We start from the raw sequence: 14,136 nt of genomic DNA, 5'->3' as shown, positions 1-14,136 counted from the left end.
AGTCATAAAAAAAGGATGAAATAATGCCATTTGCAGCGACATGGATGGACCTAGAGATTGCCATACTGAGTGAAGTAAGTCAGAGAGAGAGAGAGACAAATATCATATGATATTGCTTATATGTGGAATCTAAAAAACAAAACAAAACAAATGAACTGATTTACACAAGAGAAATAGAGCTACAGATGTAAAAGACAAACTTATGGTTACCAGGGGGTAAAGGAGGGGGAAGGGATGAACTAGAAGATTGGGACTGACATAAACACACTGCTATATATAAAATAGATAACTAATAAGGACGCACTGTATAGCACAGGGAAATCTACTCACTTCTCTGTAATGACCTATATGGGAAAAGAATCTAAAAGAGTGGATATACATATATATGTATATATGTAAGTGAATTCACTTTGCTGTACACCTGAAACTTAACACAACATTGTTAATCAACTATATTCCAATAAAAAATTTTTAAAAAAGAATAAATAGGGGAATATGTAAGCTGGGGGAAGAGGGAGTTAAGAGAATTCTCTGCTCAATTTTCTGTAAACCTTAAATTGTTCTAAAAATTAAAGTCTATCAATTTTTTTTTTTTTTTTTTTTTTTTTGCGGTACGCGGGCCTCTCACTGTTGTGGCCTGTCCCGTTGCGGCGCACAGGCTCTGGACGTGCAGGCTCAGCGGCCATGGCTCACGGGCCCAGCCGCTCCACGGCATGTTGGATCCTCCTGGACCGGGGCACAAAGCCGTGTCCCCTGCATCGGCAGGCGGACTCTCAACCACTGCACCACCAGGGAAGCCTGTCTATCAATTTTTAAAATAAAAAAAAGTGGATTAGTAATTGGACCCCTGGTCCCAGAGATCTCATGGATCCACACTTACCCTGATGTACATTTTACCTGCAGGTATCTTTTCTCTATAGGCACAGGGTTTCTCTTTATATAAAACTGATGATGGTGTAAATCTTTGTGAAAACACAGATAAAAATTTTTCCTCTTCAAATGTTTTGGGTGTTTCATGACAGTCAGTCCAGAAAAAGATTTTACATTCAATATTTTTTACTGCAGTGTAATGAAACCTACCACACAGTTGTGTTGACAATAATAAATGATTAATAATTTTGATGAAAGATTTCTTTCCAAAAATTAAATACTGTCTACAAATCCATACATTCTGTACCAGTGTTAACATTTATCTTGACATATCAGACACAATTCTATACCATAATCAAATAATTAGCTGAGCTCTATCATTTTTCACTTAGTAGAATGTCAGGGGAATAGGACACAATGTTCAATAATTTCATAAATTTAATAAGAAATGACACAAGGACAAATCCTTGGTAATAATTTCCATTCCAAATGAAAATTCTTGTGATGACTTTTTCTTTTTTACATTCCCTTTCAACCATATAAACCTAATGTAATCTTTTGCCCAGTTATTTCCCTCTTAAACAATCTTGCTTATAAAAAAAACCTTGAAGTTGGAATTAAGGACTATTTTGTGCTAGCTTTATACCTCACTCCCCTAATGCTTCAACCCTAAAAATATACATTTTTATAAAAATTTATTTTAAACATATTTTCTTATATATAGTCACCATGCTATAATTAGGTGTCAAGAACTTATTCATCTTATAACTGAAAGATTTTTATCCTTTGACCAACTTGTCCTCATTTCCCCCATCCCTTAGGCTCTGTTAACCACTATTTTAGTCTCTGTTACTCTAAGTTTGACTTAATTTTCCATGTATTGTAAGTTCACACAGTATTTGTCTTTCTTTGTCTTATTTCACTTAGCATAATGTCTTCCAGGTTCATCCATGTTGTCAGAAATGGCAGAATTTCTTTTTCATGGCTGAATAATATCCATATACATACATATCCCAAATATTCTTTATCTATTAATCTGTCAATGAACATTTAAGTTGATTCCACCTCCTGGGTATTGTGAATAATACTGCAACGAACATGTGAGAGGAAATTTCTCTTTGAGATCCTGATTTCAATTCCTTTGGATATTTACCCAGAAGTGGGATTGCGGGATCTTACGGCAGTTCTACTTTTAATTTTTTGTGGAAACTCCATAGTGTTTTCCATAATGGTTTTACCAATTTATATTCCCACTAATGGTCTATAAGTGTTCCCTTTTCTCCATATTCTCGCCAACACTTGTTATCTTTCGAGTTTTTGATAATAGCCATTCTAACAGGTATGACGTGATATCTAATTGTGGTTTAGCTTTGCATTTCTCTGATGTTTAGTGATGTTTAGCACCTTTTTATATACCTGTTGGCCATTTGTATGTCTTCTTTGGTGAAATGTCTATTCAGGTCCACTGCCCATTTTTTAATTGGGTTATTTGCTTTTTGGCTATTGAGTTGTATGAGTTCCTTATATATAGTTGGATATTAATCCCTTATTGTGTATATAGTTTGCAATATTTTCTCCCATTCTGTAGTTTATCTTTTCATTTTGTTTATTATTTCCTTTGCAGTGTAGAAACTTCTTAGTTTGATGTCGTCTCACTTGTCTGTTTTTCCTGTTGTTGACTCTGATTTTGGTGTCAGATCAAAAAAAATCATTGCAAAAATCAATGTCAAAGAGAGCTTTCCCCCTATGTTTTTTTCAAGGAGTTTTATGATTTCAGGTCTTACAGTGAAGTTTTTAACCTATTTTGAATTCATTTTTTGGTATATAGTGTAAGATAATGGTCCAATTTAATTCTTTTGCATGTGGATAACCAGTTTCCCAACACCAATGATTTAAGAGACTATCCTTTCCCCTTTGTGAATGGGTTTATATCTGGGTTCTTGATTTTGTTCTATCGGTCTGTGCCTCTATTTATATGCCAGTACCATACTGTTTTGATTACTATAGTGTTGTAATACAGTTTGAAATCAGAAAGTGTGATAGCCAAACAATCTTGAGAAAGAAGAACAAAGCTATTTGAGGTCTCTTCTGATTCCATGTGAATTTTAGGATTATTTTTCCTATTTCTGTGAAAAATGTCATTGAATTTATGATGGCAATTGACTTTAATCTGTAGATTATTTAAAATGTCCATACTACTCAAAACAATGTTAATTCTTTAAATCCATAAATGCAGTATATTTTTCATTTATTTGTTTCTTCTTCAATTTCTTTTATCTATTTATAATTTTCAGTGTACAGATCTTTCACCTTGGTTAAATTAATTCCTAAGTATTTTATTGTTTTTGATGCTATTCTAAATGGTAATGTTCTCTTAATTTGTTTTTTGAATAGTTCACTGTTAGCATATAGAAACACAACAGATTTCTGTATGTTGATTATGTACCCTGCAACTTTGCTGAATTCATTTATTAATTCTAATTAATATTTTGGTGGAGACTTTAGGATTTTTTTATATGTAAGAAATCATGTAATCTGCAACCAGAGATTTTACTTCTCTCTTTCCAGTTTGGACACCTTTTATTTCTTTTTCTTACCTAATTGCTCTGGCTAGGAATTCCAGTACTGTGTTGAATAGAAATGGTGAGAATGGGCATCCTTGACTTATTCCCCATCTCAGAAAAAAAGCTCTCAGTTTTCACTGTGGGCTTGTCATATACGGCCTTTTTCATGTTGAGGTAGATTCCTTCTACATCTAATTCATGAGAATCTGTATCATAAAAGTATGTTGAGTTTCGTGAGTTGTCTTTTCTTCATCTATTGAGATGACTATATGATTTTTATCCTTCATGCTGTTATGTGGTATCACACATTTACTGATTTCCATATATTAAACCACTTTACATCCCAGGGATAAATTTCACTTGATCATGGTATATGATCCTTTTAATGTGCTGTTCAGTTTTGTTTGCTAGTATTTTGCTGAAGATTTTTACATCTATGTTCACCAGGGATACTTGCTTATAATTTTCTTTTCTAGTAGTGTTCTTGTATGGCTCTGTTGTCAGGGAGATGCCGGCCACACAGAGTAAGGTTGAAAGTGTTCACTCTTCTACTTTTGGAAGAGTTTGAAAAAGATTGGTATTGATTTTTTCTTTAAATTAAGTCATCTTTAAATTCTTCTTTAAAGATCAAAATCTATCTATTAAAATAATGATTTGAACCCTGTTAAAATTATATATATATTATGAATATAATTTTTATGTTTGACATAAAATATAAAGCACATAAATGAAATATGCCATATTCTTTCACAAGTTATATTTTCACATTCTTTTAGAACTATATACACATTTTTACCTATCTCATCACAGAATTTGCATGTTTGTAACATGCTAGGAGATTATGCCCCATGTGAAATATTTCAAAGTTTGGAAATTACCAAAATGATATAATATTTGTGCCTAAAATGTGTAGATACTGCCCATAATCAACCTGAAACTAGTATTTGCTTTTCTTAGCTTTATGATGCCAACAATTTAGGATAAGCAATAAATTAGATTCTAATATAAAACTATTCACAAACTTTTTTCTGTTATTATGGTCAATTTATTGAGTAAACTCAATTAATCTTTTGTTGGACAATAATGATTTGCTGAAGGGATGAATGAAATGAATGAATCATGGCCATCAAAGAACATTCAATCTGGATTATTTAATGGTATGTCATGAATTAGGTTTTCCAAGACATGGTGACTTATATTACTCACACTGCATTAATGCTGAGCAAATATCACCTCTATGAATGTTGCTATTCTAAACCTAATTCTCTTTATTAGAAAACTTAAATTAAGACTGTTCAATTAAAAAATTGAAATTCACCTTGGAAACTATTTAATATCACGGTTAACCATATTTGTAGATAAAATTAAACACAAACATCCACACACAAATCCACACTCACCCTAACTAGAGACTGAATGTTAACTAACATTCAGCCTCACCATAAATAAATTTCCAATGTGCTCTGTTTTGTTTTCATCAAAAACAGAAGTTATAGCCCTACTAAAAACAGAAGAGGGAAAACCACAGCTGTGTATAAGATCAAAATATGAATAATGATACTTTTTAAAAACTTGACCCCTTTGAAGATCTACTTTCTGAGTTTTTTACATATTTATATACATGCATGTATGTGTGAGTGTGTGTTTACATATACATTTAGGAAACACTTCCTCAGAATTGAAACTGGAGATTTGAGTAAACCCTATGCATAGTTTGAATGATAGGATATAAAACTTCATTCTTGGCAAGTGTCTTTAAGAATTTTACAGTTACATACTAACTTTTCAAAAGATACACTTAGAGGTAAATGTGAAAAATAATTTTTGATGACTATGTATTACAATCACAGTAAACTTTCAAGTTAAACTGTAGCTCTTAGGATAATGGAAAAGTAAAAATACTTTAAAAATACTTAGATATTTTAGCCTTCCATATTATAATGGTGAATTTAGTGGAAGGCCAATATCCTAGTCCCAGAATTAAATTTATGAAGTTCGGTGGTAGTAAATAATCATTGCTCCTCTTTGAACCTGTGAAAGCTTAAATGTTTTTTCCTACAACTTAATTTTAGTTTTCATATTCTATGGTTTAGAACTGGAGAAGTGAACTGTAATATTTAGTTGAAGATCGGGCTATCTGACTCACATGTAAAAACGTGGACTTCCAAATTAATATCAGCCTTTAGTGAATTCTTGGTTTCTTGATGTATTTGATTTTTATATACCTCTCAAAATAGTAGTCCTTATGGTTCTCACTGCGGACAACAAAAAGTGAAGTGATGATCCAGAAGGGGAAGAAAACGTTCTCATCAACATCCTCCCAGAGCCTCTCCCTGAAGTTGCTTGGCACAGAACCGTAATGTGTGGCTGCAGGACAGGGACAGAGGCAGAAGCGGTAAAAGGTGGGGGGACGGGGTTGTGTTTTCCTTATTCGATGATACATTTACTTTCTTTCTCTCACTTTTAAAATGTTGTGCTAGTAATTTTTAAATTATAAAGCTCTATGCGTGCTAAATATTCTGATTATTATAAGATCTGATATCAGTGATTTAACTTTGTGATAAAATGGTATACTCCTTTTTCCAAACAGATCCAAGTCACTGCATAAGCCAACATCTTCAAGATAGAGATAATGGTTTCATTCACTAATGACACTCCCTAAACCAAAGAAATAGAAAAAGAAATAGCCTTTATCTTAAAGCAGACACACAAAAAATAATACATTTTAGTGAGAAAGCTCAGGACTTCAAAACATGATCTGAAACCAGATGAAAACACTGTTTGTTCCCTAAGGGGCAGCTACAATCAGTGCCATCAATAGTCCATGTATGAGCTGCTTGTAAATCTTGGAGATTAACCCTTTGTCAGTTACTTCATTTGCAAATATTTTCTCCCATTCTGAGGGTTGTCTTTTGGGCTTGTTTATGCTTTCCTTTGCTGTGCAAAAGCTTTTAAGTTTCATTAGGTCCCATTTGTTTATTTTTGTTTTTATTTCCATTTCTCTAGGAGGTGGGTCAAAAAGGATCTTGCTGTGATTTATGTCATAGAGTGTTCTGCCTATGTTTTCCTCTAAGAGTTTTATAGTGTCTGGCCTTACATTTAGGTCTTTAACCCACTTTGAGTTTATTTTTGTGTATGGTGTTAGGGAGTGTTCTAACTTCATACTTTTGCATGTACCTGTGGGCAGAAGACCTAAATAGACATTTCTCCAAAGAAGATATACAGATTGCCAACAAACGCATGAAAGAATGTTCAACATCATTAATCATTAGAGAAATGCAAATCAAAACTACAATGAGATATCATCTCACACTGGTCAGAATGGCCATCATCAAAAAATCTAGAAACAATAAATGCTGGAGAGGGTGTGGAGAAAACGGAACCCTCCTACACTGTTGGTGGGAATGTAAATTGATACACCCACTATGGAGAACAGTATGGAGGTTCCTTATAAAACTAAAAATAGAACTACCATATGACCCAGCAATCTCACTACTGGGCATATACCCTGAGAAAACCATAATTCAAAAAGAGTCATGTACTAAAATGTTCATTGCAGCTCTATTTACAATAGCCAGGACATGGAAGCAACCTAAGTGTCTATCATCGGATGAATGGATAAAGAAGATGTGGCACATATATACAATGGAATATTACTCAGCCATAAAAAGAAATGAAATTGAGTTATTTGTAGTGAGGTGGATGGACCTAGAGTCTGTCATACAGAGTGAAGTAAGTCAGAAAGAGAAAAACAAATACCGTATGCTAACACATATATATGGAATCTAAGGGGGAAAAAAAAGGTCATGAAGATCCTAGGCATAAGACGGGAATAAAGACACAGACCTACTAGAGAATAGACCTGAGGATATGGGGAGGGGGAAGGGTAAGCTGTGACAAAGTGAGAGAGTGGCATGGACATATATACACTACCAAACGTAAAATAGATAGCTAGTGGGAAGCAGCCACATAGCACATAGAGATCAGCTCGGTGCTTTGTGACCACCTAGAGGGGTGGGATAGAGAGGGTGGGAGGGAGGGAGATGCAAGCGGGAAGAGAGATGGGAACATATGTATATGTATAACTGAATCACTTTGTTATAAAGCAGAAACTAACACACCATTGTAAAGCAATTATACTCCAATAAAGATGTTAAGGGCTTCCCTGGTGGCACAATGGTTGAGAGTCCGCCTGCCGATGCAGGGGACACGGGTTCGTGCCCCGGTCCAGGAAGATCCCACATGCCGTGGAGCGGCTGGGCCCATGAGCCATGGCCGCTGAGCCTGCGCGTCCGGAGCCTGTGCTCCGCAACGGGAGAGGCCACAGCAGTGAGAGGCCCGCGTACCGCAAAAAAAAAAAAAAAAAAAAGTCCATGTAATACTAGGTGGAGAGTATTTCATCGCAGACTCCATCTCCTGACATAACAGATTCATGACTTTATCCCTTTCAAGTGAGGCTGGAGCAGACTTTTTGATGTTGTGGGGTCTAAGCGTCTTCCCAAAGCAATTGTCCTTTGAATTTATTCAGCAATTGCATATCTGGTAGGAAGTATCAGGACTGCCAGGAAGAAAGCATAGAAGCAACTTTTCCCCTCCAAACATTTTTTTTCTTTTCCTTTTTTTTTCTGGAGCATCAGAACAATTTCAAAGTAAGAACATTCCTCTAACATCTAAGTGCATTAACTATTCAACCAAGTCTCAAAGATGCCTTTTAACTCTAACACTCAGTATTTGTTTTGCCATAACTGCCTCTGAGAACAATTTCTACATGTTACTCCATGCAGCCCAGAGGGACCTCGTACTTTTTAAATACATCATTAGAAAATATCCAATAGGGCCCCTGTGCTTTGCATACAAAATATGCTCACTGACAATTTATATATTTTCAACAAAAATCCTCACGTTAGAACACACTTAAGCTTACAACTCCCACCAATACTTTTTCCTTCTCTCAAATTTCAGGCAACAAGAGTGCCAGAAAATTTGGAATTTGTATAACCTCAAACTGTGTTTTCCTAACTAATCTTGGCAAGCTTAAAACCCTGGAAAGTCACAATTCACTTCCCAGGCGATCATCCTGGACAGCTCAGCAGCAGAAAAGCAGAACAGGATATCCAGCTATTGAACAGGGCCGCCGGCCCAGGTGGCCAGCCTTGCAGCTGCGGAGAGCGTCCTACCAGGAGGGCAGCTCAGGGCTGCAGGAAGACACGTTCCTTTCCTCTGTCTGTTTTCAGCTAGAGAGGAAAGCACAGTCTGCAATACCCAAACACTGCCTGCCGACACAGCACTTTCCAGCCACTCTGAAAACAGGGTAGGTCTCTGAACAATAAATGTCAGAAGAGGAACAAATCATTTACGAGATATAGGAGGCCCCAACGTAAGCAGATAATTGACTATGCAAAAACAGCTTCAGTTTTATTATTGTACTGAATAAAACATAACATCATGGATGTGAGGCTGTTTAGGACCAACTGGTTTTCTACCTAAATGAAAGGAACTACCGGTTAGAAGTCTGGGGTTAATTACAGGTTCTTTGGCCTTGTGTTAAAAATTCCATGATAGGAATTTTCATCATTATTAAGAATAAAATCTTCTTGCTAATACTATTCTTCTGTTTTTGTATTTTACTTTTTTATTTTTTAAAGAAAGAATAATTTTTATTCAAGCTAAGAAATCCTAAGGACATTCCTCCTCAGAAGTCTATTCACACTTATAAAATAATTCCATTTTTTCCAGTTTTACTGAGATATAATTGACATTTAAGGTATACAACACGATGTCTTGACTTTCATATATTATGAAATGTTTACTATAATAAGTTTAGTTAATATCCTTCATCCTATATGGATATAAAAGAAAAAAGAAAACAAATTTCTTTTTCCTTGCAGAAATAATTCTTAACTAAACAGTATGGAAACACAAGAGGAGTGATAGAAAAATGTGTATTTCCAAATTTTGATAAAGTAAATTGATACTTGCTGATCATTATAAATCAATGTCAAAAGATTTTTTTTTAATTTTTAGCAGTTAAAAGAAGGAGAAAGTAGAGACTCTTTTGGGAGAAAATTCATTATAGTTTTTAAATCTGAGAGACTTTTATTCTAGTTCATAATATAAAATTTAAAAAATGAATATTTTATATGTTATTGTATTTCCAGTTATTAGGGAAGTGTAAATGTTATGTATACAGTAAATGTTATGTTATGTATACAATAAGTAGATGATAAATAAATGGCAGATAGATAGACAGATAGATGACAGAATAGAGAAATAGATGCTAGGTCTTGACAGCTGAGAAATCAGAGACCAAAAGTAGTATCTCAGTTGTCATTTTGTGAATATTCAAATTCAAAATAAACCTAAACATTAAATTTTATGCTTCTGTTATCCCACAAGAATACTGGTCTGGATTATTGTGAAAAAGTATTCTGAGACTATCAAATCAAAAAATGTATAATTGCAATATATGATCAAGATGATCCATATGAGGATATAATTAACAAGTGAGACTTTTTCATTAACTTAAATAGCAACTAATATTTATTGCTTTCTTAAAATTAAAGAACTGTTTGGGGACTAAATATCAAATTATTTTTCATATGCAATGCAAGGATTATTAGTTGTTTAAATAAATTAATCCATTGTTGGTGAAAAATGTTGTTGGTAAACAATGCAGAGAAAGTCTATATATCGGAAACAGGAGCAAATCGACCCACTCTGCTATTGTCTATGGTTACATTTCATCTCGATGTTGGTTTCTCCTTTTGTTAAACAAATGACTGTTTAGTCAAACATCTATTCTTTTAATATCAATCGTCTTCTTGTAAGTAATAAAGAAACATAATGTCAATGCCCATCAGTATTCAGGTAAATTATATAAACTCTTACTTAGATTGTATCTAGGAGACATTAATTAAATTTACCAGACATTAATTAAATTGTTTGGAAACCCAGAAGAATTTTTCTTCCATTTGGAAAATGTGATAGTAATTTCATTTCCATACTAAATTTGAGATTTTCATGTGTGTGTGTGTACTAGACTCTTTTTTAAGTTCAATTTTTAGTTAAATATTCTCAACCAAGAAAAATTAGAAATTCAGAGAAGCATAAAAAGAAAATGATCCAGAAACCCACTACTCAAAAAAATGGTTAATATTTTGTATCTATGTATTCAGAATTTTCTATGAATAAACTTATTTTAACAGCAAGAAAAAAGGTGACATTGGTGTACACACTGTTTATCCTTATTTTCTTTTATTGTATTGTGACTATATTTTCAATCAGTCTATACATATTTGCACTATCACTTGTAAAATCTGTACCACATTCCATTTTATAAATGTGCCGTAACTTATTTAACCAATCCCTGTTACTACCCATTTACTTTGCTTTTGGTTTGCAGCACTCTAAAATATGCTATAATTTCTACTTCATCAAATCTTTGTTAAATCTAAGATAAATTCTTGATAATGCAATTACTGAGGAAAAGCCAACATCCACTTTCAAGGCTTCAGATTAATATATTGCCAAATTCCCTTCTTGAAAAGAGTATATCAACTTACTCCCCCATGTATCTGAATATTTGTTTTCTTGCATATTTACTGTCACTGGGTATTATTAAAACATAAGAACTCTGCCTCAATTATTTTGTTCAGATGTGGTATCTTATTGGCTTTGTTTGCATTTCTTTTGATCTCTTTATATTAACTTATAATATTTCTTTATTGACCATCAGAGTTATTTTTCTTCGCTTGTTTCCTAACGTTGCATTCTATAATTCTGTATATTTTTTTTCCGTCTTCAGCACTTATTTTTCTGAATAAAAGTTATTAACATTTTGTCTGTTACAAATGAAGCAAATATTTTTTCCAGATGACTGCAAACAGTCTTTCAGTAGGAGGACAGATTTTGGTATTAGGCAAACTTGAGTTTCAAATCCGAATTCTATCATTTACTAGCTGTGTGACTTTGGACAAGCCACTCTGGCTCAGCAAGACCCAGTTTTATCATATGACACAAATGAACTTATTTACAAAACAGAAACAGACCCACAGGCATAGAAAACAAACTTATGGTTACCAAAGGGGAAAGCGGGGGGGGGGGGGGGGCGTATAAATTAGAAATTTGGGATTAGCAGATACAAATTATTATATATAAAATAAACAAGGTTTCACTGTACAGCACAGAGAACTACATTCAATATCTCATAGTAAGCCATAATGGAAAATATGGTTATATATATATATCTGAATCACTTTGCTGTTCACTGGAAACTAACACAACATTGTAAATCAACTATACTTCAATTCAAAAAAAAAAAGACTCAGGTCTAACATATATAAAATGGGGATGGTGTGACCTGTTATGGACATAAAGTCTAAGCAGTGTGTCTAGGAAATAGCAAGTACAAACTTGATGAGAGGTAGTATTATTTTCATTATTTGCAGTGTTTTAGACATTCAGACACTGTTCAAGTTTTGGGAAACCAAATTTCTATCTTTATGGTTTCTAGAAGAGTCAACTTACGAAAGTTGTTAAAATCTCAGATTCAGGAAACAGTCTTGAGTTGGAAACGTGGCTCTGGTTTTTAGTAGGTGTTTAATTTTAGGCAAGTTATTTAACCTTTCTGAGCCTCAGTTTTCTCATGTGAAAAAACGGATGGATATTAGTACCTATCTTATAAAAGTGTTGAAACAAAGTATTGCTTATAAGGTGTGTAAGATAGTGCTTGACACATAAAAAAATTCCCAATAAACTTTAGCTTTTATATATGAGGATGATAATTATATGCCTTTAAGTGCTATTTTATTAGTTAGGGTTTTCTTCATGGTTCAAAAGGCATGAGAGGAATTCTCTAGATTTCACAGTATGATATAATCCAGCTGACTGAAACAGAGGCTTTCTTAACTGTATTCCTATGCTGGAGTGTCCAGTGGAACCCTCACCCTGGCTAAGAAAGTTTTTCTGGGGGAATATCACTAATTGTGTGGTGATACTCTCATTTTTGTAATATCCAAAATTAAAAGGTATATCTTAATAAAAGTTACCCTGGAATCTTAAAAAAAAAAAAAAAGGCACATTGAACTACATGCAGATAGGACTAATCCCAGCTTCCACTAAGGAACAGAACCTTATATTGATGGAAGCAGGGGCCCATTCACCCAACGTGGACTTGAGGAGGCAGATACAGGGAGGCAGTCATTTCCTAGTTAGATCATGTGGCTCAACCATCCATGGCCCTGGCTTTGAATTCTAAAATAAGGTTTTCAGGACCTATTCTGATCATCTAACAGGAAGAGGTCAAAATAATTGGTTGGATTTGGAGCAGTGAATGTGTGTGCATGGGCTCCTAGAAATTGACAGATACCACTTTTCTGGTTGTAATTACCATCATAAAACTGGATTTTTCCCCCTCCCTCTTAAGGATCAAGCATGATGGCTTACTGTACCATATGCATTCTTATTTCACTGTTTAACTGGTCTTTGGGACGAAGGATTTGCAAATCAGGACAATTTCAATATGCAAGTCCCTTCTCAATTTTTTCCTGTGAAGTAGGCCTTAATTTCCATTGAATCATCTTCCATTGGCTAGATTCTTATTGATTAGCTGTGCAGTACACCCTGAATTTATCCCCAAGTGTACCAGGTATTTGGGCTCTAGAGATGATATTTTCACCCTCTGGTTATAGAACTTTCTATCAGTCAGCCATGAATTTATGCAGAGGAGTACTGAAGGCTTCAACAAAAATCCGACAATTTGAGAAGTAATTCCACTCTCACTCATCTCTCATACTTGCGCAAACCCAAGGTCGTCTTCCTCCTGATATCTCCTAAGCTCACTAGTCTCAGCGGTGACATGTGAAACTTACTATCCTAGCTCTTCATCCACTGTACTTTAACCAGAAGGTGTGATCCTTTCTACAAACCATGCATCTCACTTATCTTTAAATATATGTAGATTTCATTATTAGCTACTTCTGATTCAGGACTCACAGCTACTATTCATTGTAGGGGAAAAAATGGAGAAGATTCTTGTTTCACACCAGACACAATTATCCTTGTCCAAATTCAGTATGTTTCATGTTTCTTCTCAGCAAGATATCCATTTCTTATCCATAGAGATAAATATTATGCATAAAGAATTTCTAGGAATTACAGATTCTATTCTATAGCCTTTCATTGATATACAGGTCTTATTATATGCCACTGTTGAAGATGATTCTATGTGCTTTGTGGTGTTTACCATGTAAATCCATTAAATTCAAGTCAGATTTCTTTGTGTCACTCATCTCTGGAGAAAAGTGCAAAACTCTGAACTAAGTGCCATTTGTGTGAGAGAAATGATTTGAAAAAGAAATGTTTTTTTCTTCACAATATTTAATTTTTTTCAAATAGTGAAGGGAAAAAATAGAACTTGACTTCCACTTTATGGAAAAAAAATACTACCCTTTGAGAAAAGCCTCTCATTTTGTCAAGTGGGCCCAAGAGACAGCTGGCATATTCAAGATATAACACCCACTCTGGAGAGCAATGAATACAAACACATACAACAAAATCTGTCACTCAATGACTAATATTCATGAACCATCAACAGAGAAATCAAGTTCATAATGCAGGCAGAAAATCTATTTCCTCGTTGTGTTTCTGATAAAATATACAACATAAACAAATTATGAAAAGCCTAATCGTTGCAGGCCCACAG

This window comes from Phocoena phocoena, chromosome 12 (assembly GCF_963924675.1).
Source record: "Phocoena phocoena chromosome 12, mPhoPho1.1, whole genome shotgun sequence".
Taxonomy (NCBI): domain Eukaryota; kingdom Metazoa; phylum Chordata; class Mammalia; order Artiodactyla; family Phocoenidae; genus Phocoena; species Phocoena phocoena.
This window is presented reverse-complemented; position numbering follows the sequence as displayed.